The sequence below is a fragment of the Cebus imitator genome, unplaced genomic scaffold, assembly GCF_001604975.1.
Source record: "Cebus imitator isolate Cc_AM_T3 unplaced genomic scaffold, Cebus_imitator-1.0 Scaffold881, whole genome shotgun sequence".
In the NCBI taxonomy this organism is placed as follows: Eukaryota; Metazoa; Chordata; class Mammalia; order Primates; family Cebidae; genus Cebus; species Cebus imitator.
The window spans coordinates 111405-136932 of NW_016108196.1; the positions used below are offsets into that span (position 1 = coordinate 111405).

Here is a 25528-nt window from a genome sequence, read left to right on the forward strand (position 1 = left end):
ATAGGGAGGGGAGCATCACACACTGGGGTCTGTTGAGGGGTACTAAGGGAGGGACAGTGGGGGGTAGGGAGTTGGGGAGGGATAACATGGGGAGAAATGCCAGATACAAGTGATGAGGACAGAGATAGCAAACCACATTGCCACGTATGTACCTATGCAACAATCCTGCTCTGGAGTTATGCTGCCAGAAAGTGGGAGTAATTCTATAATTGGGTATTCTCTTGATTTGTTTTCTGTTGCTATAACTGATCACTTGAGACTGGGTACTTTATAAGGAAAATAGGCTTATTTCTTACAGTTCTGGAGGCTGGGTAGTTCAAGGTCAAGAGGCTGTATCTGGTAAGGGACTTCTTGTTGGTGGGAACTCTCTGCAGAGTCTTTTTGCTGCACAATGCATGACATGGTGAGGAAGCTAACCTCATCTAATTCTAATTATCTCCTAAATACCCTGCTTCTCAAATACCATGGTTAGATTTCCCACCCTCTTTTGCAGGGTGGGCTTAAACAACAGAAACATATTTCTCACAGTTATCAAGGCTGAGAAATCCAGGATCGAGATTCTAGCAAGGAAAGTTTTATTCTGAGGCCTTTCTTCTTGGCTTGTGGGTGGCTGCCATCTCACTGTGCACTCACATTTCTTCTTCTTTATGTACACATGGACAGAGAGAAAGAGAGGGAAAAGGAGAGAGGAGACAGAGAGAACACTCAAGTTAACTCTCAGGTGCCTTTTCTTTAAAGGATACTGATCTCATCAGACTAGAGCCTCTCATGACTTAACCTAGCTCTGTCTCTCAAAGTAATTACTCTCCATCTCCAAATACCATCATGTAGATTATGGCTTCAACATACGAATTTTGGAGAGGGACTACCATTCAGTCCATAACATTAAATTGCTATTTGTCAGAGTTCTCCAGAGTAACAAAGCCAATGAGATACATAGAGAGATAGATCTACGTATTAGCAGGCGTATTTATGTATCTTTATATTGGTATATATGTATATAGTTACATAAGAGTGTACGTGTGTGTGTGTGTGAGTGACTGTGTGTGTGTGTGTGTGTGTGTGTGTGTGTGTGTGTGTGTGTGTGTACAGAGAGAGATGGTGAGAGAGAGAGAGAAAATGTGATAAGTTTATTATAAGGAATTGGCTCACATGATTATGGAGGCTAAGAACTCCCAGGAAAGTCAATGTATAATTCCAATCTGAAAACCATCAAGCTCTAGACCCAAGAAGAGCCAATGTTTCAGTCCAAGTCCAAAGACAGGAAAAGACCAAGGTCCCAGCTCAGCCATCAGGAAGGCAGAGTTCCTTCACACTCAATCTTTTTGCTCTTTTCAAGTCTTAAGTTGATTGGAAGAGGCCCATGTGCATTAGAGAAGGCAGTCTGTTTGACTCAGCCTACCAATTCAACTGTTAATCTTGTCCAGAAACAACCTCACAGACACTTAAAGAACAATGTTTCATCAAATATCTGGGCAAGATTTCTCACCCCCTTAGTACCGTTATAATTGTGATTAAGTTTCAGTGCGAGTTTCAGAGGGGACAAACATTCAAACCATAACAGATATTTTAATAAGTCTTGTTCATAAGATGAGAGAAATGGAGCCAGGCTAGAGCTGTCATGGGTAAAGAAGCAGTGGTCAGTCAGGTTAGCCAGGAGAACAGATGTTTGCTCATTGTTGTGATTTCTCTGGAGAACGTTCATGCAATGGTCTGTGTTCAGACATGGTAATGGAGGGGTCTTCTTTTTGTCTTGATCCTTCTTGGCCATAGAGCTGTTTGGTCTGATGTTAATGTTTTGTGACATTGTTTATCTTCAATAAGAGAACACCAAGGCCCAAGTGGGAGTTCCAAGCCAGCTCTTGGATTTCGGGGGCTTGTTTCCAGTCTCTAGTTTCATTATTATCATGTAATCACTTTTAACATAATTCATATTGAAAAGGATGCAGAAGGCAATGCATGGTTTTGTTTAGACTTAATTAAGAAGAAAAGCTACACATAAGTGCTTTCCTGAAGGGCCGCTAGGCCGGTCTCATTGTAAACTCAGCTGAAACAAACTCCTGACTCACCTTTTCTGCCGTGGGCCTTGTGAATGGGTGCATGGGAATAAGCTGATGGACAGGCAAGGCTCAGAGATGTTCCTCTGATGATTTATTCTTTGTAGAGTGAAAGTGCCTGGGTGTGATGCTCACATTTCTCTTGAGGACTCCCAGGTGTGACCCTCTGCTGGGATAATCCTCACTCCTCATGTTAGGACATATCCAAAGACAACGGCTCTAGAGCAGAGTCAGATGCAGGTTTGTCATGCAGTGGCAGGTGGTGGCAAGTGCCCGTGCCACAGGGCAGTGACTCACCATCTGCTCTTTGCAGCTCAGCTGTGGCTGAGGCAGGAAGGCAGAGACAGGGCTGGAGGTGGTAGACTTTTGAATATACTGCTTTCCAACCTATTTATTTTAATTTCCACACACTTAAGCCAATTGATTGCAGAACCTCAAGTTAGATGTCCACATTTTTGTGTCTATCCGTTTGGCTGCTGATTGCATGATGCATTACGGAGGTATACAGCCCATGTACACACAGGCAAATAAGAACCTTCTCATTCCAAAGATGCTTGAGCTGAAAAGAGCACCTGATTTTCAACCCATTCTGAATACTGGAACTGTGTCTTTACTCCTCAGTGTGTTACATAATAAAACCTGAAGGACTACACAGCATTTTATAAGCATTGTTAGTTGAGAATGGCTGACTCGAAACTCTCATCCTCTCTAAGGAGAACTATTTAATAACTAGTATTCAACTGATTCCAGTTGTAGCCATCTCTCTAAGAAAATGGAGATAGCCTTCAATCTCTGGGCCCAGAGGTATTGCCTCCTTACAGGTGTGGCCAGATTCTCATCTCTAGTCGGTGCTGTGGGATCTGCTTCATACTGGGAAGTCCCTGTCTAGCTCTCTGCTCCTTATGACTTGGCTTCTGTATTTGCTCAGAGTGGAGTCTTTATTGTTAATGAGAAGGAGGGAAGCCATATGCATTCCAGTGAGAAGGCACAACCAGAGGAAAGGCCCTGTGGCAAGAGGAAGTTTTGTGTGTTTCCTCCATGATGCTGCTGGAATAAAAAAGAGGAGTTTATTAAAGAGGAGATCAAATCCTTCGAGGCTCGTGAGGACTTTGCATTGCACTCTGGGTGGGTGGCCAGCCTCTTCATTTTTCCTTTTTCCTAGTGGGCATAACCATATGTGTAAGCTTTTACTCTTTTTTAAAAAATGAAACCACGCAGCACATGTTAGTATGCATTTGCTTTCTTAGTTGACAGTATATCATAGTTTTCTTTCCAGATAAATACACATAGCTCCATTTTATTGCTTTTCAGAGGTAGATCATGCTTCCTTTTATGGGTTGGCATCAGTTTGTAACTGTTATCTTACTTGGACATTTAGCTTGGAAACAATCTCATGTGTTCCTCTCCTTTGAGACATTTCCAGGCCTTGCAAGTAGTAGGTTCTCAACCAGCGTTTGCAGCAGGAAGAAATGCAAGAGGGAAAAAGCAGGAGAGCTGACACCAGACAGAGAAGAAGATGCCCAGGAGAGAGTTTTGGGAGGCATGTTTCTAGGTTTTCATCACTTCTCTTTGTATACTGTACGGCTGAATGCTGCTAGGAACAATACTTTCTCCCCAGAGATGCAGGTCAAATGCCATGTCTTCTGTGGCTCATTTAGATTGATACAGAATGGGCCATTGCTAGAAAATGGAAACAGAACAGTCAGAAAACACTTCACAATTCAGAGTCTGTAGCCATTGATAGTAAATGTGTAAGAGCAGAAAAGAGCCCCTTTGCTTAAAACCCTATTGATAATGCAGCAAGGGGAAGGCACATTCCTCTGTGAAAAGAATAAAGAGCAAGGGGCTTTCTGTAGCCATAACTGCATTAATAGGCACAAAATACCATGAGTGTTGTCATTAAGCTCACACCATGCAGCCACCTCCGTGCTACCTTGGCCGTGTACTGAAGGCAGGAGAAAAAACAAGGGTAAGAGCATAAGCATTAAAGCAAAAAACCTAATGTTTGGAAGTCCTGAGTTGTCTCTTTTACTTTCTGAGACCTCTAAGGTGCCTCTCTTTCTCATGTGTCACTGTAAAATTATTTCCACAACTGTAAAAATTGGGATTGCAGTAATTCTAAATGAATCTATTCTGCTCATTCAATCCTGTCCTCCAAGGTAATCACTGTAAAAGGCCGAGGATGATGCATTATGTGAGAATAGGATAGCCACAGGGAGGGGCAGTGCCATGGAGTGAGTTTGGCATTGTGTGTGTGTGTGTGTGTGTGTGTGTGTGTGTGTGTTCAGCAAATACAGTCAGCCTTTTGAATCTGCAGCTTCCACACCCATAGATTCAACCATCCTCAAATCAAAAATATTCAGGGGAAAAAGCCCCACAAAAATAACAATACAACAATAAACATAAATACAAATATAAAATGATACAATACAACAACTATTTGCATAGCACTTACATTTTATTAGGTTTCATAAGTAGTCTAGAAGGCACCTAACACGTACAGGAGGAGTGTGTAGGTTAGATGCAAATACTAGGCCATTGCATATAAAAAGTATTGAGCTTTTTCAGATTTTTGTATCCTGTGAGAGGGGTTCCTAGAACCAATTTCCCCAGAGATACCAAGGAACAATTGCATCTTTGTTTTCTTTCCTCTCATATCCCCTTATCATATAACATATGATCATTGATTTGATATCATAGTATTTAAGTGTTGCCAACTTTACATCATAGTAGTGAAGTTACAGGACATTAAGGAGAGGCATGAACATCACTGAAGGATTATGTTTCTTTTAGGGTCAGGGCGTGTGTGCTTTCAGCTGTGCTCAGGGTAGCAGTAACACGTGAAGTGAAAATATGACCTTGTTATTGTCTTTATTTGAAGATTAAGTATGGTTTAAAAGACATGCATGGGTATCAAGTTGACAAGGGGTGGATTTGTGATGGTTAGTTTTATGTGTCAGTTTTGCTAGGCATGGTCCTCAGATGCTTGGTCAAAAGCCAGGTATTTCTTAGATGTGATTAATATTTAAATCTGTAGACTTTGAGTACAGTAGATTATCCTTCATAATGCCAGTGGGCTTCATCAATTAAAGGTCCTTAGAAAAACAGACTGAAGTCCCTGGAAGAGGAGGAGATTCTGCTCCTTTCAACCCAAGCTGCAACATCAGTTCTTTCCTGGGTCCAGCCTGCTGACTGGCCCTGCAAATTTTAGACTCTCTTTCTCTCTTCTTCTCTTCCTCTCTTTCTCTCTCTCTCTCGTTCTCTCTGCTTCTCCCTCTCTCCTGTTGCTTCTGTTTCTCTGCAAAGCCCTGACTAATGCAGATTTTGATATTAGTGGCCTAAAAGTTCAGGAAGGATTATATTCCCACACATATGCCTTTCAGCATCCACAACCTAAATACCTCCCTCAGCAAAATGACACATGTTAACGAGTACACATTTTAACATGTCATGAACTTCCATGCTGTTTACAAAAAGTTGAAACTGCAAATTCACTCTATGAATGCTTCATGGTATGCTGCATTTTAATTTGGGAATACAGAGTTTTAAAGACTCACGTCTAAAACGTATATCAGATACCTACCATGTTAGTTTTCTCAAGTTGCTATTACAAATTACTGCAAACTTAGCCACTTAAGGAAAACACCCTTTTATTAACTCAGAGTTTTGCAGGTTGTGCATCCAGTGGCCTGGCTGGTTTCTCTGCTTCACATATCACCAAGCCAAAGTCGGGGTGGCCACAGTGCTGTGCCCCTCTTACTGGAGGACCTGGGAGAGAATTTGCTTCCTAGCTCTTTCTGACTGGGGACAAAATTCTGCTCCAGGTGGCTGAGTCAGACATTCTTGCTTTCCTGCCAGCTGTCGCTAGGGGTCGCCCTGAGCTCCTATAAGTCTCTTCCTGTTCCTTGCATATGACACATGTCTCAGAATTAACCAGGTACGGGGTGAGTCCTTCTGCCACTTCAGATCTCTGACTCTCCTTCTGTTTTGTTTCTTTTGCCTCTGTTTCTGCCACATTGCATGGGCTAACTCTTCTGCTTTCTTATTCTGCATTTAAAGTCCCATGTGATATCTCTGGACCCACCCAGAGGATTTAGGATCTTCTCCATATTTTAAGGTCAGTTAATTAGCAACCTTCATTCCATCAGCAGAATGCCTTTTACTGTGCACCGTAACATAGTCACGTTCCCTAGATTATGCCTTGGATGTCTTTGAAGCACTATTATTCAGCCTACTGTATTGCTATGAGCAAGGACTGTAAATGTCCTTGCCTTTAAGTCTTTTACAGACCCACTGGGGAAAAGAGCCACATGCATGTAGTAGATCATTTATAACATTATCTCAAGGGGTTGCAGAGTGGAACCCGGCTTCATGAATCACACAGCAATAACGGAGCAGGTGCTGTCTGAGTCACTGTTATCTGGCACAGAACATCCAGCACACGGTAACACACACAGCAGGTACTCAGTGGTTAAAGAGATGAATGGATACAGAGGAAAACTGAGTCGTACACTAAAAAAAAATGTAGTCATTTCCTCAATTTAACATCCTTTATTTACCTGTTTATTCCATAATTATCTATTGGAAGTCTAATCTATACAACTGCCAGTGCTGGGCCTTAGAGATGCAATTGGGATTAAACCACGGGGCCTTTCCCCACATAGAGCTTATAGTCTGTCATTAATTGTGCCAGCAGACGAATAATGGTGTAGTTAAAACATGCGCTAAATATCATGAAGGCTCTTACTAGATGGCATGTGAGAGAGAAGGGAAAGCCACTCCAAGGAGGCTGATGTTTGAGTGGACAGCTGAGGAAAGGAGGCTCGTCTTAGGCTGGCTTCTGGGAAAATAGGCTGTCGGGTGGGGATCTGTGTGCTGGAAGCCTGCTGGAAAGTGCTTGGGATCAGCATCATTGTGGAAGTACAGGAAGTCTGAGAGGCAGAGAAAAAAACTGGGATGCAGATGCAAGCAGGGCCTGGCTGATGCCCATCTTCTTTCCCCAGAGGTCAGGGAGCAGGGCTGAATGTCCCCCTCCTCTCATCACATGGATGGTCTTTCTGGAAGGCCAGCCCCTCCTTGATAATCATCTGAGGGCCCACCATGAGTTACCTCATTAGCATAAACTCAAGTACTGCAGAGGCAGAAGGGCCTGTTATGAGTAACCAAAGGCACTCTGATCGCTCTGAAAACTCCAAGATGTTTTGAAGCTCTGTCCAGGAACCAGGAACAAAGACCAGATATATTCTGCATTGTATCATGTAACCAAATACATGCAATTTATTCGGCAGGGAATTTCCAGGTTCCCTGCTATATAATCCCTAACTGAGTTAGAACAGTGATAAAGAGGCAAATAACATCCTCCCTCCCACAATGCTCCCCAGTGTCTTACAGTCTTTTGCTGCAGAATTCCCTCACTGTGGACCAACCATCCTGAGCCCAGATAGTTTCTGTAGTGTCCATGGAAACTCATGTATTATTGTCCTGTGCTCATACTTTACCTGGCATCTCTCTCCTTCTGCTTAATGTCTTCCTGCTCAGGTATGTGTAAGGCAGACAAACATGTCACCTCCCAAAGAAATAGCAAACAGACGATTATAAATTCAATGTTACCACTTTTACAGGCGCTCTAACCTCTGTGAGTGATTCTTTTTCAGCCCCTCTCACTTGGGTCTGGGGGGACAGACAGCTCAAACCTTAGCACTCTCTGCTAACCCGGGGCAATTTTCTCTTTCATCCTACTTCCCCCAATTTTGTTTTATACATTGGGAGGTTGTGGGGACTGGAGTAATGACTGAAAGTAGCAGAACTTAAGCCTTTAATGGGAATCTCACCTCCACAGTCTTGAAAAAAGTTTAAGCATGTGACACTCAATCCTCAGTCTTGAAGCACAGAAACAAAATATAGGGCAATAGTGAAAGTCCTTATCAAAACTCACTTGTGTGCACTTGGCTTGCCCTTCTTAGTATTTTTTTATGATTATAACAATTTCACAGGTTCCTATATATTTTAAAAATAAAATTTTAAGTTGAAAGGTAGAAAAATCTCTCCTCATCCCAACATTCAAAAACGGTGTTTGAAGAGAGAACTGATGGATGTATTTCTCTTTTACCTGCTCAAGATCTGAAATTTATAAGGTAAACAAAGGAGGAAAACAATAGAATCTCATTTGTCACAGATAAAACTCATGTGAGACAATGCTTTTTATATCTATAGACAAATGATCCTCATAACTTAAGCTAAGAATCCAGTAGGGTTACCCAGAGAGTCCTAGGCATCACAGGATCCCCATGCCACCTCTGTACCCACCAAAGCTTAGGCCTACCCATGTATACTTTATGGCATAAAGGTGTGATTTTATTATCTATGTCTTTATAACCAATTATCACATACTTGGCAGCTTAAAACGACACACACTTATGTTCTCACAGTTTTTGTGGGTCAGGAGTCCAGTCACAGCTTACCTAGGTCCTGTGCTTCAACCTTCTCACACAAACAGCCTTCTCAATGTCTTCCTCAAGGCTGCAATCAAAGTGTTCGCCATGGCTTGGATCTCATCTGAAGGCTCACATGGGAATCTGCTTCCAAATTCATGTAATTGTTGTCAGGAGTCAACCTGTGGCCTAAGTTACTCCTTGGCTGTTGGCCAAGTAAAGCCTACCCTTGGTACCTTGCCATAAGGATGTCTGCAACATGGCTGCTTGCTTGCAAGTGTTTAAAAAAAAAAAAAAAAAACAGAAATAAACATGCAAATGGAGAAGGCAACAGAGAGATTTGAAAGATGGAAGTTATAATATCATGTGAGCTACTCGTGGAAATGACATCCCATAATCTTTGCCATATTTAAGTGGTTAGATGAAAGTCACATAAGCTACCCACACTCAAGAAGAGGAGACTCCACAAGGGTGTGAATATCAGGAGACAAGATCATTGGGAGCTATCTTGGAATCTGCCCAATACAAGGTGTTTCTTTCAGACTGTCAGCTCCCAACAAAAAATAGAAGAAAGTAGTGCTGTGTATGCCTAGTTCCCTCTTCGAAACTCATTGTCAAGTGTAAGTCATTCTTTCTACCCTGAATTAAAACAAGGAAGGAGTAGGGAAATATGAGAAGTGTTACATCAATAGGGCTGATTCATGTGGAAGGAAACATCAGGACTGGTGAGAAAAACCCTCCCTCACACACAAAAAATATTAATATAGTGATAAATCTCCTTGTGGTCTTTTTTTTCTCTCTCTGCTAATATGTGTTGAAGCATTTTTCTATAACTAGAAGCATCTGAATGTACTGTTCAATAACCTAGCCTTTGGCTGGGCATGGTGGCTCACACCTGTAATCCCAGCACTTTGGAAGGCCGAGGTGGGCGAATCGCCTGAGGTCAGGAGTTTGAGACCAGCCTGATCAACATGGAAAAACTCCATCTCTGCTAAAAATACAAAATTAGCCAGGTGTGGTGGCACAGGCCTATAATCCCAGCTACTCGGGAAGCTGAGGCAGGAGAATCACTTGAACCCAGAAGGCAGAGGTTGTGGTGAGCCCAGATCACGCCATTGTACTTCAGCCTAGGCAACAACAGCAAAACTCCATCTCAAAAAATATTAATAATGTAAAATAACCTAGCCTTTATTCTGATCCATATGTATTGATTTTTTCTGTCATTTGGTATTCTTCTGCTATGTGATTTTTAGTACTCTCTGTGCTCTCTCTGGCCAGCCCAGCAACATAGCTACCTGCACCATATTTCATTGACAACAGAAGAGAGGGCAGGCAGCATGCTGTAGAACAAGGGCTGTGGGAGCCCAGAAGTCTGCAAAAAGGTCTCCACTCCCTTTCAGGATATTAGATGACAGAGATTGAGCAAATGCTCTGAGGTCTTATCAGTGCCCACAACTGGTCTGATAAGCAGGGAGAGACACTAAGAAGGACAGGGTCTTGGGGATGCACATAACATGCATGCAGCCCAGCCATCGCCCTTTTCCTATTCAAAACTGTACCAAGGTAGCCCTTTATTAAAGCAGCGCTTAATTACTTCTGGCCACCTCCACGGACACGAACATGTCCGTAATCTCTCAGATGTTCTCATTAGCAGTGAGGTTGGGAACGTCAGCTCTGACCTAGTGCAGCACAGCAGCCCTCACTGAGCTGTCGCCACGACTGTAAGAAAGTGTCTTCATGTGAGGGCTGCCTTTTCACAGACTAGCAACGGGATGAAAGGAGGTGACAGCAAAGCCATTGGGGGATTCAGAAATTCTGGGTTAATTCATTGTGAGAAAATGTAAAATGGCCACATTTCGCACTATATTAGCAGGGCATCTATCACAAGTGTTTACTGTAAGTGTGGAATTTTAAAAACAATTATAAAAGAACCACAGAGGCCGCATCAAGCTAAATTGAATTTTTTATCTGCAGCTTACCATGTAGTGCCATATATTCACGCTTACTTTATGTCTTCCTGACACATCCTTACAGAAAGTAGCCTTCATCTCCCTTTATTCATGTTTCTAATCCAGGCCCTTGACTTTTTTAAAAAAACACCAAAATTGCTCACCACGTAGAAGTTTTTCAGAGATGTCACAGACCACAGGAAGACTGTTAAGAGTCCCCACATGCTCCATGAATTGAGCTTACCACAGAGTCTGTGAATCCCCAAACCTTCATAGATCATTCTACCAGCCCGAACCCTGCAATTGCCAAACCCACGCAAGGATACAACAGTCACAGGTTTAAATTTCAAGGTCATGGAGTCAGGGTCAATGTGAGCAGAACCTGCAAAAACAGTACAAAGTGACCATGTTCTGAAGGTTAAAAGTCAACAGAAGAAGACAGGAAAATGCGGGAAAGTTTGGAATTCCCTAGAGACTTGTTGAATGGCTTTCCCAAAACTCAGAGAGTGATATAGACAATAATGGCCAGGCTGAGGTGGTTTCAGATGGAGATGAGGAATTTGTTGGGAACTGGAGCAAAGATGACACTTGTTATGTTTTAACGAAGAGACTGGCGGCATTTTGCCCCTGCCCTAGAGAGTTGTGGAACTTGGAACTTGAGAGAGGTGATTTAGGGTATCTGGTGGAAAAAAAATTCTAATCAACAAAGCATTCAAGATGTGACTTGGGTGCTATTAAAGGCATTTCATTTTATAAGGGAAGCAGAGAATAAAAATTTGGAAAATTTGTAGCCTGACAATGTGATAGAAAAGAAAATCCCATTTTCTGAGGAGAAATTCAACCCAGCTGCAGAAATTTGCATAAATAATGAGGAGCCAAATGTTAATTCCAAAGACAATGGGGAAAATGTCTCCAGGGCATGTCAGAGGTCTTCACAGAAGCCCTTCTCAACACAGGCTTGGGGGTGTAGGAGGAAAAAATGGTTCTGTGGGCCAGGTCCAGTGTCCCCATGCTGTCTGCAAGCCTAGAACTTGGTGCCCTATGTCCCAGCCACTCCAGCCATGACTAGAAGGGGCCAAGGTACAGCTCAGGCCATGGCTTCAGAGGATGCAAGCCCCAAGCTTTGGCAACTTCCATGTATTGAGTCTACAGGTGCAAAGAAGTCAAAAATTAAGGTTTGGGAACCTCCACCTAGATTTCAGAAGACATATGGAAACGCCTGGAGGCCCAGGCAAAAATTTTGCTGCAGGGGTGGGGCCCTCGAGGAGAACCTCTGCTGGGGTAGTGCAGAAGGGAAATGTGGGATCAAAGCTCCCACACAGCCCCACTGGGGCACCGCCTAGTGGAGCTGTGAGAAGAAGTCCACTGTCCTCCAGGCCCTAGAATGGTAGATCCATTGACAGTTTGCACCATGTACCTGGAAAAGCCACAGGCACTCAACACCAGCTGGTGAAAGCAGCTGGAAGGGAGGCTGTACCCTGCAAAACCACAGGAGCAGAACTTCCCAAGACCATGGGAACCCAGCTCTGGCATCAGTGTAACCTAAATGCAAGATATGGAGTCAAAGGAGATCATTTTGGAACTTTAAGATTTGACTGCCCTTCTGGTTTTGGACTCTCATGGGGCCTGTAGGCCCTTTGTTTTAGCTAATTTCTCTCATTTGGAATGGCTGTATTTACCCAATGCCTGTACCCCTATTGTATCTAGGAAGTAACTAGCTTGCTTTTGATTTTACAGGCTCATAGGCAAAAGGGACTTGCCTTGTCTCAGATGAGACTTTGGACTTTGGACTTTTGGGTTAATGCTGAGATGAGTTAAGACTTTGGGGGACTGTTGGGAAGGCATGATTGGTTTTGAAATGTGAGGTCATGAGATTTTGGAGGGGCCAAGGGAAGAATGATATGGTTTGGCTGTGTCCTCACCCAAATCTCAACTTGAATTTTATCTCCCAGGATTCCCATATGCTATGGAAGGGATTTGGTGGGAGATGATTAAATTATGGGGTAAGTCTTTCCTGTACTATTCTCATGATAGTGAATATGAGATCTGATGGGTTTATCAGGGGTTTCCGCATTTGCTTCCTCTTCATTTTCCTCTTGCTGCCACCATGTAAGAAGTGCCTTTCACCACCCCCCATGATTCTGAGACCCCCCCCAGCCGTGTGGAGCTGTAAGTTCAATTTAACCTCTTTTTCTTCCCAGTCTCAGGTATGTCTTTATCAGCAGTGTGAAAACGGGCTAATACATTCATCAAGGTTAAAGATTGATGCCAGGCCACATATAGGTGACTGCTGTCCCAGTTTGCCTCAAACTCTCTGTCTCCACATTGAAAGTCCTGTATCCTGGGGACTCCTCACACAGCAGGAAATTAAAAAGCTGAGATTTAAACTTGGGATCTCTCCAGGCTACCCACTGTGGGCTTCTGCCTGTTTTACTAGCACTGTGTTTTAGAGTAGTATGGAGTTCATCTTGATCACTGTTGTGTACTTCTTCGCCATATTAGTCATGAGTAGTGCACATCTACCCACACCAAGATCTTGCTCCCCCATGGCCACTTTTCTTTTCCCTTCCTTCTTTTATTTTCTTTTTTTATTTGAGATGGAGTCTCTGTCACCCAGGCTGGAGTGCAGTGGTGTGATTTTCGCTCGCTGTAACTTCCACCTCCCAGGTTCAAGCGATTCTACTGCCTCAACCTCCTGAGTAGCTGAGACTACAGGTATGAACCACCACACATAGCTAATTTTTTTTTTTTTTTTGGTAGAGACAGGGTTTCACCATGTTGTCCAGGCTGGTCTTAAACTTTTGACCTCTGGTGATTCACCCACCTTGGCCTCCCAAAGTGCTGGGATTACAGGAGTGAGCCACCGTGCCAGAGCCTCTTTTCTGCTTCTATCTGGAAGTGTAGGAAGTGGGTATGGGATTCTTTCCTGTGTTTACTCAAGCTCTCTGAACAGGCTTCTTGAGGATGTTTCTAAAAATCTTCTTTGGCTTTTATTTGAGAGCCTAGATTCAGGCGACACCTCATTCAATGCCATAGAATGAGTGCTCCGATGAGCTGAGCAGAGGAGGTGGGGTTTATAAAGAGAAATGGCTGAGGAAAGCAGGTACAGAGAACAAAAATCTGGTGGGTGGTTTCAAAGTGACTGTCTTTAAAGGGTTAAAACAGAGGGGACTTCTTTATACTACCAGCTTAGGAGAGCTGGGCCTCTTCTGATTCGTTGCTGTGGAGCTCCTACTTTTTAATGAACAGAAGAAACCTAGATCTTACCAGAAGTCAAAGGCTGTTCTTTATCTACCATCCCCATCCTCCTCCAGGCTAGGTAAGTTTGAAAGCTTCATTGATTTGTCCAGTTTCAGAATAATGAAGCATAAAACTTCTTGGCGTAGTAAAGATTGTTACGTCCATGACTCAGGGAGGCTCACATACAATCTCTTCCTCATTTGTTAATTCCTGGCATGAAGGGAAAAGAGGGATTATGAGCTCCGCGCACCCATGTGAGCTTCCCTGCCAGCACCAATCCTGAAAAGGTGAAAAGCAGAGATATTGATAATCAAGACACTTGGAAAATTCCCCTGACTTACTGTATGATAGGCCTCCCTTCAGGGAGAAGTGCAGGTGGGGGCATCTTCAGAGGCCATCCCAGCCCTGGGAGCCTCATGTGAATCACCCAGCAAGCTATGATGGATTGGGCTACCCTCTCAGCTTTTCTTTGTTCTCGTGTGTCAGAGAGGAGCTAGGGTAAATCCTGAAAACATGAAACAGTTCCCAGATACGAGGACTTGCCCTTGTTAGGATAACAGGCCCCTTTTTGTCCTAATGAGGTCCTCCCACTCAGAGGGATGAGCAAACTCTGAGGGCTGCTGGCTGCCTCTCCAGACCATCCGCACAGCTTTAATTTAAGGACTTGCACTTTAATCACCCATCATGTGTCATTACCCCGACAGGCGGCAGCAGCCGCAAGACACAAGTGCCAATAAATTGCGCTGAAAGTTGCCAGAGCGAGTCTTTGTTTTTCTCTCACGGCTATTCTGTGACACTTGAGCTGGCATTGGAACAACATGGTGGCCACATGTAAGGAAGGGGTTCAGGGTGACTGGGGGAAGCAGGAGCATCCCTCCGTCCCTCCCTCCATGTTCTTCCCGTAGATTCCCAGTGCCTCGCCCAGCACTCTGGGAAGTCAAGTCCTTGGCAGTCAGCGGAAATGAGCACTGTCTCATTAGCTAATTGCCAGTACAGAATTTCAAGCACTTCTGCATGCAAATCATAACAGCGCTGAGCTGTCTTGCTTCTTTAAAACTCTTATTTCATCCTTCCCACCCTCTGGCTTCTGGAGAAAAATGAGGTTTGTTACAAACTGCACTTCAGATTACTTCCAGGGCTTTTCTGGCTCACCTTTCCCACCCTCACCACCCCAACCTGAGCAGGGCTCCTAAGTACATAACTACCAGTGCTGTGAGGGACCAGGAAGCAGAAGGTGCTACTTAGCCTTGGTACAGAACACCTTCAGCAGCTTTCCTGTGCCCCCCATTTCTTGGGGCCTCATCTCAGACCTCTTACATCTGCATCACAGAAAACAAAATGCAAACCAGGCACAGGGACTTAAGAAAATGATTGATTACACAGAGAATAAGCTACCACTGCACAATTGTGATTTTTTTTCCTTTTGTTTTGGAGACAGAGTCTTGTTCTGTCACCCAGGTTGGAGTGCAGTGGCGCAATCTCTGTTAATTGCAACCTCTGCCTCATGTGTTCAAGCGATTTTCCTGCCTCAGCCTCCTGAGTAGCTGGGATTACAGGTATCTGCCACCACTCCCAGCTAATTTTTGCATTTTTAGGAGAGACAGTATTTCACCATGTTGGCCAGGCTGGTCTCGAACTCCTGACCTCAAGTGATCTACGCACCTCGGCCTCCCAAAGTGCTGAGATTATAGGCTTGAGCCACTGCTCCCAGCCACAATTGTGAATTTTAATAACACTTTGGCTGCAGTCAGTATAATAAAAGACGTAAGATATTAATTTGCCGAAAGAGAATGGTCCATTTCCACATGGCAGTAGACTAGTTTGGAAATGATCTCCTCCCTGTGTTGTCTAAATGTAGAAGGAACAGCCCATTTGGGTATCAAGGTTCATTTATTTCCCACTTGTCTTTAGCTATGCCCTCTGGGGTTGACAGGACTGAAATGAACATCACAGATGGGAAATGCAAGGTAGACCCCTCCTCCACAAGGTCCCTCCCTCTGATGCCAGTATGGATCACTGTCCTGGTAGACCATCTCCATGACACTGGGGGAAATCAATGTGATGACAAGCCATGGTGGCTGCTAGCAAGGGTGATCCACTCCTTTCTTTCTTTGCCATATCATTTTCTCCTCCAGAAATGCTCACCAAATTCAGTGATCATAGCACTGCATTCTCTGAAGTCATGGAATACAGTGCTGAAATAATGTGCGTAGGAGCAAAAAACCTTCTAGGATTTGCTGCCATGTTACAGGCAGGGCTGACTTTATGGGGGAGCAAACTGTGCGGTCATACAGGGCCCCACACTCAGGAAAAAAACATGCTTGTATGTATGTACTCCTGTCACCATCTTGCAAGTATTAATAGTTTTTTGAATAAGGGGCCTCCTGTTTCCGTTTTGTACCAATTATGTCTCCTGTATAGGTAATATGTGTGAAACTATTCTTGATAAAAGTGCTCATTTCTTTCCCTCTTCACTACCCTTCACTATTAAAAAAGAAAATGCATTTAAGAAGAGATTCTGTGCTTTTTTACCAAAGCAAAACAGTCCAACCAAGGGAATGCTCAATCCATCTCCTCCACACAAAGACTAAAATTTTATTCTGGAAAAAAAATCACTTATTTTTTTTCCTTTTTCTTTATGATTGTTCATTTGCTTTAATTCTAAATTGCGAAATGTAATGAGTCTTGAAGGAAGACCTCTTTTCCTGAACGTTTGTGTTTCAGAGTCAGTGTAAACACAAAAGAACATTCACTGTAACAGAAGCCCAGGGTGGTCCCAAAGCTCAGACCAGATTACTCAGCTATGAAGTGGGAGACTCAGAGATCATTAGCTGTAAATAGAAAATGGGAAGCAAAGTCCCAGACACAGGGGAGTCTTAACATGTTACTACAGTAAAATGGGTAAGAAGTGGTCACCTTCAAGGACAGAAGTTGTTGAGAGAAGGACCTGGTCGTGGCTGGAAGAGCTGTGGATGAGGTGGAAATGAGTGGTGGGAAAGGCCTATGCCAGTGAGGAGACAGGGTTCTGCCCAGTACTCAGCAACGCTACTTCTTAGCTGCTTAAACAAAGAGTTATTTATTTATCACTTACACAATTTGCCCATTGTAGGGTTGGGGCAGGGGGATATGCTTATTATGGCCTCAGGATCCCAGACTGATAGACATCATCTCAAAGTTGCCTGTCACCACATCAATAAGAGTGTCCTGGATGGTGCCATCATAACAAGGCTTCCAGCCTGGAAGGCACATATGGCATTTCTGCTCACAGCTCATTCACTGGAGGCTACACATGGTGCTTATTCTCACAGCTCATTCGCTAGAAGCTGCATATAGTACTTCTGCTCACAGCTAATTGACTGGAAGACACATGGTACCGCATTATACTTCTGCTCACATTTCATTGGTTGGAAGATACATACGGCACTTCTGCTCACAGCTTATTGGCTAGAGCCAGTTATATGGCTCCATCCAACCACAGGGATCAGGCAAACAAGTTTCCCAGGTGCTCAGAAGGTGGAGGGCCAGAAACATGTGAGAAAGAGCACTCATGATCACCACAGAGGCTAAAACGTTACTTTATTTACTTGATTATTTTGACCATTCATCCGTTTGTTCATTCATTCCTTCAGGAGTCCATCTAACAAAGTCATTTTCTTTTCCGGTTTTTTTTTTTGCTTGTTTTTTTTCCTTTTTTACTTTTAGGTTCAGGGATACGTGTGAAGGTTTGTTACATGGGTAAACAAGTGTCACAGGGGTTTGTGTACAGATTATTTTATCACCCAGGTATTAAGCTCAGTACTCAATAGTTCTCTTGTCTGCTCGTCTCCCTCCTGGACAAGTAGACCCCAGTGTCTGTTGCTCCCTTCTTGTGTTTACAAGTTCTCATCATTTAGCTCCTACTTATAAGTGAGAACATGTGGTATTTGGTTTTCTGTTCTTGCGTTAGTTTGCTAAGGATAATGGCCTCCATTCATGTTCCATCCATGTTCCCACAAAAGACGTGATCTCCTTTTTTTATGGCTGCATAGTATTCCATGGTGTATATGTACCACAGTTTCTTTATTCAATCTGTCATTGATGGGCATTTAGGTTGATTCCATATTTTTTCTATTGTTAATAGTGCTTCAATGAACATTCTTGCATGTGTCTTTATGGTAGAATGATTTGTATTCCTCTATATAAATACCCAGTAATGGGATTGCTGGATTAAATAGTAGCTCTGCTTTTAGATTTTTCAGCTTTCCACAGTGATTGAACTAATTTACACTCCCACCAACAGTGTATGTGTGTTCACTTTTCTCTGCAACCTCACCGGCATGGGCTGTTTTTTTGACTTTTTAATAACAGCTATTCTCACTGGTATGAGATGGTGTTTCATTGTGGTTTTGATTTGCATTTCTCTAGTAATAGGTGATATTGAGCTTTTTTTCATATACTTGTTGGCCACATGTTTGTCTTCTTTTGAACAGCATCTGTTCGTGCCTTTTGCCCACTTCTTAATAAGGTTGTTTGTTTTTCTCTAATAAATTTGTTAACATTCCTTATAGATGCAGAATATTAGACCTTTGTCAGATGCATAGTTTGCGAATATTTTCTCCAATTCTGTAGGTTGTCTGTTTACTCTGTTGATACTTTCTTTTGCTGTGCAGAAGCTCTTCAGTTTAATTAGATCCTACTTGTCCATTTTTGCTTTTGTCGTGATTGCTTTTAGTGTCTTTGTCATGAAATATTTGTCGTTCCTGGGTCCAGGATGATATTGCCTATGTTGTCTTCCAGGGTTTTTACAGTTTTGGGTTTTACAATTAAGTCTTGAATCCATCTGGAGTTGATTTTTGTGTATAATGTAATGAAGGGGTCCAGCTTCAATCTTCTGCCTATGGTTAGCCAGTTCTCCCAGCACCATTACCAATAGTCATTTGCTGTGGGTAAGATGTGATAGATCTGGTAGAGTCATCAGGATCTCTGCACCCAAGAAGCTCAGATGTGTTGGGAAAGCTATAAATACCTGTTACAAGGGGATCAGTGGCACTTGTCACAAATGGCACACATGCCTGTCAGGCAATTTGTTATTGGAATGTAGAGAAGAAATCTAATATTTTCACACAGGGCAATCAATGGATACTGCACAAAGGAGAAGACGTTGGAGCTATGTAGTAAGAACTATGCCGTTTCAGTAAGCAGAGGAAAGGAGGGGAATGGGGAAGAAATTTCTAAATTGGAAACAGTCCAAAAAGAAACCTAGTTGTTGGAAAATAGAAAGTAATTTAGGTAGAAAAGGCTCACATGTAACTCACTGTCAACTTGTGGAAGATACGGAATGCTATTAAAGGCAGAGAAAGTATAATCCAAGGTGTATTTGTGGAAAAGTGATGAACATCTATCTATATGCAAGATGGATTAGAATGGGTATAGTGAGAATAGAAAAGAAGACAAAAAAAAAAAAAAACACTGAGGAGTCTATTGCAGTTGCTAAATAAGAAAGGGGATGAAAGCCTACTGAACAAAGGTAAAATGGGAATAGAAAGGAAAGGTGGAGGTCCCTGTGGGACAGGCAGGTAGGCATGCCCAGCCTTCACCTGCCTGGCTTGAGCGTTAATCATGAGGGCTGCCTCATGTGGTTGTGTAGGTCAGTGCTGCCCGAAGTGGGGTCTGGGGACCCACAGCACCTGCTTTGCAGGAGGCAGAGGGGCAGATCTCGTTAGAAATGCAAATTCCCCGGGGCTGTAACCTGACAATTGTATTCTGACAAGATCTCTGGGTATTTTGTGTGCACAGGAAGGGCTGATCAGCTGTGGTAGAGGCGATGTGCAGTGGCTGTAGCCTCCCCTTCCAGTGTTCCTGCCCAGACCTGATGGAAGTGTAACTCAGATGCTCTCCTGGTGAGGCCCCTGAATATATAAACCCCTGGAATGAACAGGTGTTAGGCAAACACAGAATACATTAAAAAGTAACCATCCTAAAGCATTCAGGGTTACTAAATAAAATATCTCCAGTTTGGTTTTCTAAGTCTTTCTCATTTGTAGTTACAGCTTTTGAGTGCTTTGGGGACTCTTTCTGAGGCTGGATTAAGTTACTAGTGCTGTAACCTATGCCACTTCCAAGGGAAGAAGCTATATTAAGCCTCATCTGTCCTAAATCAAGTGACTTTGGAAGTTTCCTATAAAATTCTAGGCACTTATGCTCAATTACTTCATTGTATCTTCTCAGCATAGAAAAACTTCCTAACCTAGATGATGTAATTCACCTTTTGCTGGAAAAAGCATTACATTTTATTTCTTCTCTTACAGAATGACTTCCTTTATCTGTTGAAAATGTAGAAGGTGCCTCTTCTTTCATCGTTGCTTTTTGTTGATTTCTTCTTGCACAGTAAAGTGATTAACTCAAATTTAAGACGTCATGTATCAAAAAATAGAACATATGAAACAGGCCCACTTCTCTATTTTGTGATATATTATTTTCTCTTCCTAAGAAATTTGCAATATCAAAATTATACTTCCAGCATGTACTGTCATTATTTCTTCTCGTTTTGAAAAAAGGGAAAAACTAATTTTCCTCATCTTTACTAGGGCTCAATTCATCTTTAAGTATCAGGGAATTTAAGGTTTTGACATCCTGAAATGTGCATTCTTCTCTGCATAAAAGACCTTTAAAGCCGACTTTCTAGAGATGGGGAGAAATGATGGTAATCCATCCTAATGGCCTGATTCCACTCTGGACACAACTGTTCTCAATCTCTGAAGGCATTCCCGGGGAGAATTTAAAAGATTGTAAGTTAGACGGTGAATGATACACATGCTGCTCAAATTAGAATCTACTTTTTCAGAGCAGCATTGTCGCTGCCTCTCAAGCAAAGGGAAGCAGGAATATCACCTTATATGGACACTTACAGCACTGTCAGATTCAGGTGAGAAGGGCACAGTCAGTCTCACCTGAAAGTGGTAGGGTTCTAGAAAATCACAGAAAGTCTTTTAATTCCTCCCAAGTACTGCACTGTCACCTCTGGGAGCTGTCAGTGAAAAGAATAGTCGCATGTCACTTAAGGTCACGTGAAGCCGGTACTTAAGACATAGTGTAGGCGTGGAAAGGAAGGAGATGCTTCTGGATGCTCTTGCTTATTTAAACAACACACAAATTGGTTATTTTCTTTTCCCCCAGCCGCCATGGCACAGGTGAGAGAAGACACAAAGCTTTCCACTCAGAGCGCCTGGTTGTCTCTGTCTTCCTTCTTCCTAGGGGACACCTACCTATGCCACCGGCTACATGGAGTTTAGGGGTGAACACTTCCATCCTCTCCCCTACTTGCTCTTAGGCCCAGATGTCCCCAAAAGCCATCTAGCTCTCCCACCTCCCTGGTTCTAAAATACAGAGCCTGTGGTTGTGGATTATTGCGTAAAGAGGAGATTCTCATGAGCCAAGGTCTGGCCCATTTTCCGTTCCTCCATCTGGACGGCCACATCCTCAGCATGCTTGTCCAAATGAGTCCAAGGGTGATTTTCACTGGGGATGAGAGAGCTAACTAAGAATGCAGATTCCCATTCCACTTTCCAGACCTCCAGACCACAGATTCAGACTTGAGGGCTGGAGTTTTATATTTTCTATTCTTGAAGGCACCCGGTTGATTCTTTGGAGTATTATGGTTTAAAAAATCCTCAGAAAGATTCTACCCTAGGGAGGGTCATCTTTCCTTCATTTCCTCCAACATATCCCCATATCTGATTCAATTTTTCTCCCAAACTACCAAAAGCTCTTTGGTAGACAGAAAAATATGTACCCCCTCACCAGGATGTCTGTAACCCAAACCATGGAACCCGTGAATGTGTTACTTTGCAATGGCAAAATGGCTTTGCAGATGTGATTAAGGAAGGATCTTGAGACGGGGAGATGACCCTGGATTAGCCAGGTGGTCCCAGTGTCGTCACCAGGATCTTCATAGTAGAGAGGCAGGGAGCCATGAACCAAGGAATCTAGGCAGCCCTTAAGAGACTCCTAGTGCCTTCAGAAGGAACACAGCTCTGCTGACACCCTGAGTTCACATTTCTCCTCTCCAAAACTGTGAGAGAATAAATGTGCATTGTTTTAAGTCACTACCTTTGTGAGAACTTATTCCAGCAGCCACAGGAAATGTCTACAACCTCCTAGCTTTGTTGCAGTGTTTGCTCAGCAAACCTGGACTGAACAGCCTCCACAGAATGATTGAAGAGCTAGCACTGGGACGCGTGATGGGCACTAGACACCTCCCTTGCAAGAGTTGACAGGAGAGTTGGAAAACAGTTGTTCCATTGTTGTCAGAAGTAATAAAGCTTCCCATGGTTCCCACACTGTTCTCCTCATATGCCTTACCTGGTGACATTGGCAGCCTTCTCTCAGACGCTAGTAAGATGGAACATCTTTGGTTCAGTTATCTGAGTGTAATTAAGTAGACACTGCTTCACTGTAGATCAGTCGTGGTCCCAAGCTATTTATCCATATTAACTTGTTTAATAATTATTCCTCCACAATGACTTGGGTACTATTATTAACCTCATTTTAAAGATGAGGAAACTGAGGCCTAGGGAACTCACCCAAGACCCCAGGCTTCTATGAAGCAGAGCCAGGATATGAGTCTGCGCAGCCTGGCCCCTGGTGTCACTCAAAGCCCACCCTGTGCTGTGTGTCCGGGGGCTGGACAGTAATTTCCTTTGACTACAATGCCAGAGAGCTAGCTCCTTACCCCACTTATTTGTACCATGGAAGTAACACCTTACAGAACTGGAAGTTCTGTACAAATTTTGGAAGGATAAACTAGCCCGCATCCATGGAGACCCAGCAGGTAGAGAAGAGCCAGAAGCCCTGGGCTATGGTGACCCTACAATGTGGTGAGAGTGTGCCAGAGCTCTGATGCTCTTCAGAGTGGGCCCCTTGAGAAGCACATTTTGACTTATTCATTCATCAGACATTGATTAAGTTGCCACTTTGGGCCACACTCTTCGCTCCGTGCTTGGAATATCCTGCAAAACAAGATAGCCTGCCTACTCACAGAAAGAAGTTTCTAGAATGCAGGCAAGAAACATGGGCAGCCAAGTTCAGGGTTTTGAATTCTTCTTTAACATATGCAGATGCATGGGCAGAAACAAGTTGTTTGTATATTTAAATGTGCAGATGGAAGCAAGTGCACAGAGGAGATTTATTTCCAACCACAGTGTTTCCAGCCTCAATATGGTGCTTGATAACACAGCCACCTTGTACTTCATCAAATGGGGCTTTGGCGACTTTTAGCAAAACAACCTTACTTTTGAATAATAGAAAATTATTCATGCAACAATGAGCTTTCTTTCTTAGTCCCATTGATGATACAAACATATGTTTACTGTATCTAATGTGACAGAGCTCTTAGTAATGATAATGGCTTTTGGTGCAGTGTAAAGGGATCTGATTTTTTTTTTTTTCCTAAAAAGAAATGCAAGCCTGGTGATGCATCATCATTAACTTCCCAGTTGCAGTGTCCTTGGGGGTGAGGCTAAATTTGCTTGCAGATGAATACAGTTGAAGAAGTGTTGAATCAGGTGATCCTAAGGGGTAGAGAAGATGTGTTTTGAATGGAAGGCAGTGTTTGGCCCTTGTGGGTGCGGTGCCATTTTCTTTCTTCCAAATGGTCCTTGGGAACTAAACTGTATTTTCCATTTTTTTCAGCTGAGCTTTCTTGCTGAAGAGGGTCAGGGTCATTATAAAGAGCTCAGAAAGAGCCCTACACAGACCAAAGTAGCAACTCTTTTGGTCTTAATTATTGGCCTTTCTGTAATGTTCTCCAGATTAAATATACAGTAAAGGAAAATTAATGCCTCTGTAGTTTGAAAACCCAGCAGCTTCCTCTCTTGTGTTTTCCTACTTCATAAGAGCAAAACATATGTCTTTTGAGGCTGGTACAGCTGGTTACTGTGGACCAGACGGTTAACTGATATGAAACCACTGCCTGTTTTGAGTTTCATGTTGGTATTTTATGGTCACCATCTGGCCCCCTGACCATATCCCAATGCCTCAGTAGGACTGAAGGTGGATAACTCCATTGTAGTGTATCACCATTGCCATAAACAATAGAAACATTTACTATGCTAATTTTGTTTTCTTGCATGTAGTGTAGTAGATTCTTTAATTACAAAGGCAAATAAATCATTCCTAATACTATTACATTTCTGAAGAAGCTAGTTTCACACAAATGAGGAAGAGCTGATAGTGATAGTGATTTTATTAACAAGGTTGACTATCATTGCAGACACAGAGCAACTAAATCATAACATCTGGATATACTTACGAAAGTCTGGAGCTAGATGGAGACAAATAAGCCTCTTGTTTGAAAGTGAAAGAGACCAGCACTCAGGTTGTGACGTGCCTCTACCCTGGGCTTGAGGTATACATATTTTACTCACATTATATTTTAGGAAAAACAACCCAGGGGGATCATTCAGGGTACATGAAGTTCTATCAGAAAAAAAAAAAAAAGGAAACATATATCTACCCAAAGAATTGCCAACTGGATGCGTTTAAATGTACCAGGAAGGAATGACAGAGACCATATGACTGCAGAAAAGTGAGAGAAGAGAGAACTGGATCAAGAACATCACAGAATAGCCAAAGACGATAGGAGGAGCAGGAGACAGCAAGATGAGGCTTCAATAGACAGGAGTTAAAATGGTCACAGAATTTTTCATCTGCCCTGTTTCCCAAAAGTTCAAGAACCATGTCTTTCCATAACGTTACCAAGTATGGAAAAGCACATAATAGCTTATATGTATCCTTTTCTTACAAGAGCCAGGCCCAGTGGGGACTGCTTTCTTATGCAATCTCGCTTATCCTTGCATCAGCCTCTGTCTGAGGTGGACATGACCATGATTTCCATATTATAGGCAAAGCAACTGTGGCTCAGAGATGTTGAGCAACTTGTCCAAGCTCGTAGAACTGTTCTGTACGAGAGACTGGAGTGGCGCTCTGCACTGTGTAGGTCTTCACAACTTGGATGGCCTTAGAATGACTCAAATTTGCCTTGACCCAGCCACCGTGTTATCCAAAAAATAACTCCATGCCTCAACAGGAAAGTGAAAACCAAATGACTATTTTAAGACCAATATAATATTCTGAGAACACAGCCATGTTCTTGCTAGCCAGCTCTGCAGGTTGACTTTGTGACAAGAGCTGTTGTACATTCTCAGCATGAGCCTTCTGGTTGAGAAGGACTGCAGGCAATATTAGCCGGGAAACTCGGATTTGCACAGACTGGCTGAGTGAAGGGAGTCACACAGCAGCCAACTCGAGGCAGGGAGGAGTGTACAGACCTTACCTGAGGCTGTCAGATGTTGGCACAGCCTGGAGCCAGCTTAACATGCAAGAACCATTACTGAACCATGAAAAAATAAGTGAATTGCAGTGATACCAGGTCATGTGGAATTGCTATGAGTTATTGCTGCTTGTGAAAGCAATATGAAGAGATGTATATAGATACTCTTCTGTCAAAGGAACTATGATGAAAAAAATTGCATATGTGTGTATGTGTGTACTTGGGTGTATGATTGCAGAGAAAAATATGAAAGGGCATATTCCAGGTTATTAATAAAGACTGTCAGAAAGGTAGGGATGAGCATGAGGGAGTGTGTCCATGTGGAGTAGAAGGATAGAAAAATGGACATGAGACAAAAATATCTCCAATTACATCAACAGCATATGTAATGTGCTTCCAGGCGTGCAAAATTACATGCTCATGTGTGTGTATGTGTTACACAGAAGAGTATATAGAAGCATGATCAGTAGATATTTGACCATAATTGCCTCAGACTGGTTGGTTGAATTTTAGGTGACCTTTATTTTCATCATCAAATGTATT

At 42.9% G+C, this 25528-nt stretch overlaps 1 protein-coding gene and 1 pseudogene across 1 annotated transcript in view; one reads left to right on the forward strand and one right to left on the reverse strand.

Moving 5' to 3' along the window:
• The window catches only part of LOC108298073 (Down syndrome cell adhesion molecule-like), a 210908-nt gene that overhangs the window by 84453 nt on the left and 100927 nt on the right, over positions 1-25528 (forward strand). The window lies entirely within an intron of this gene.
• Positions 1-25528, reverse strand: part of LOC108298072 — a 45548-nt pseudogene that overhangs the window by 14184 nt on the left and 5836 nt on the right.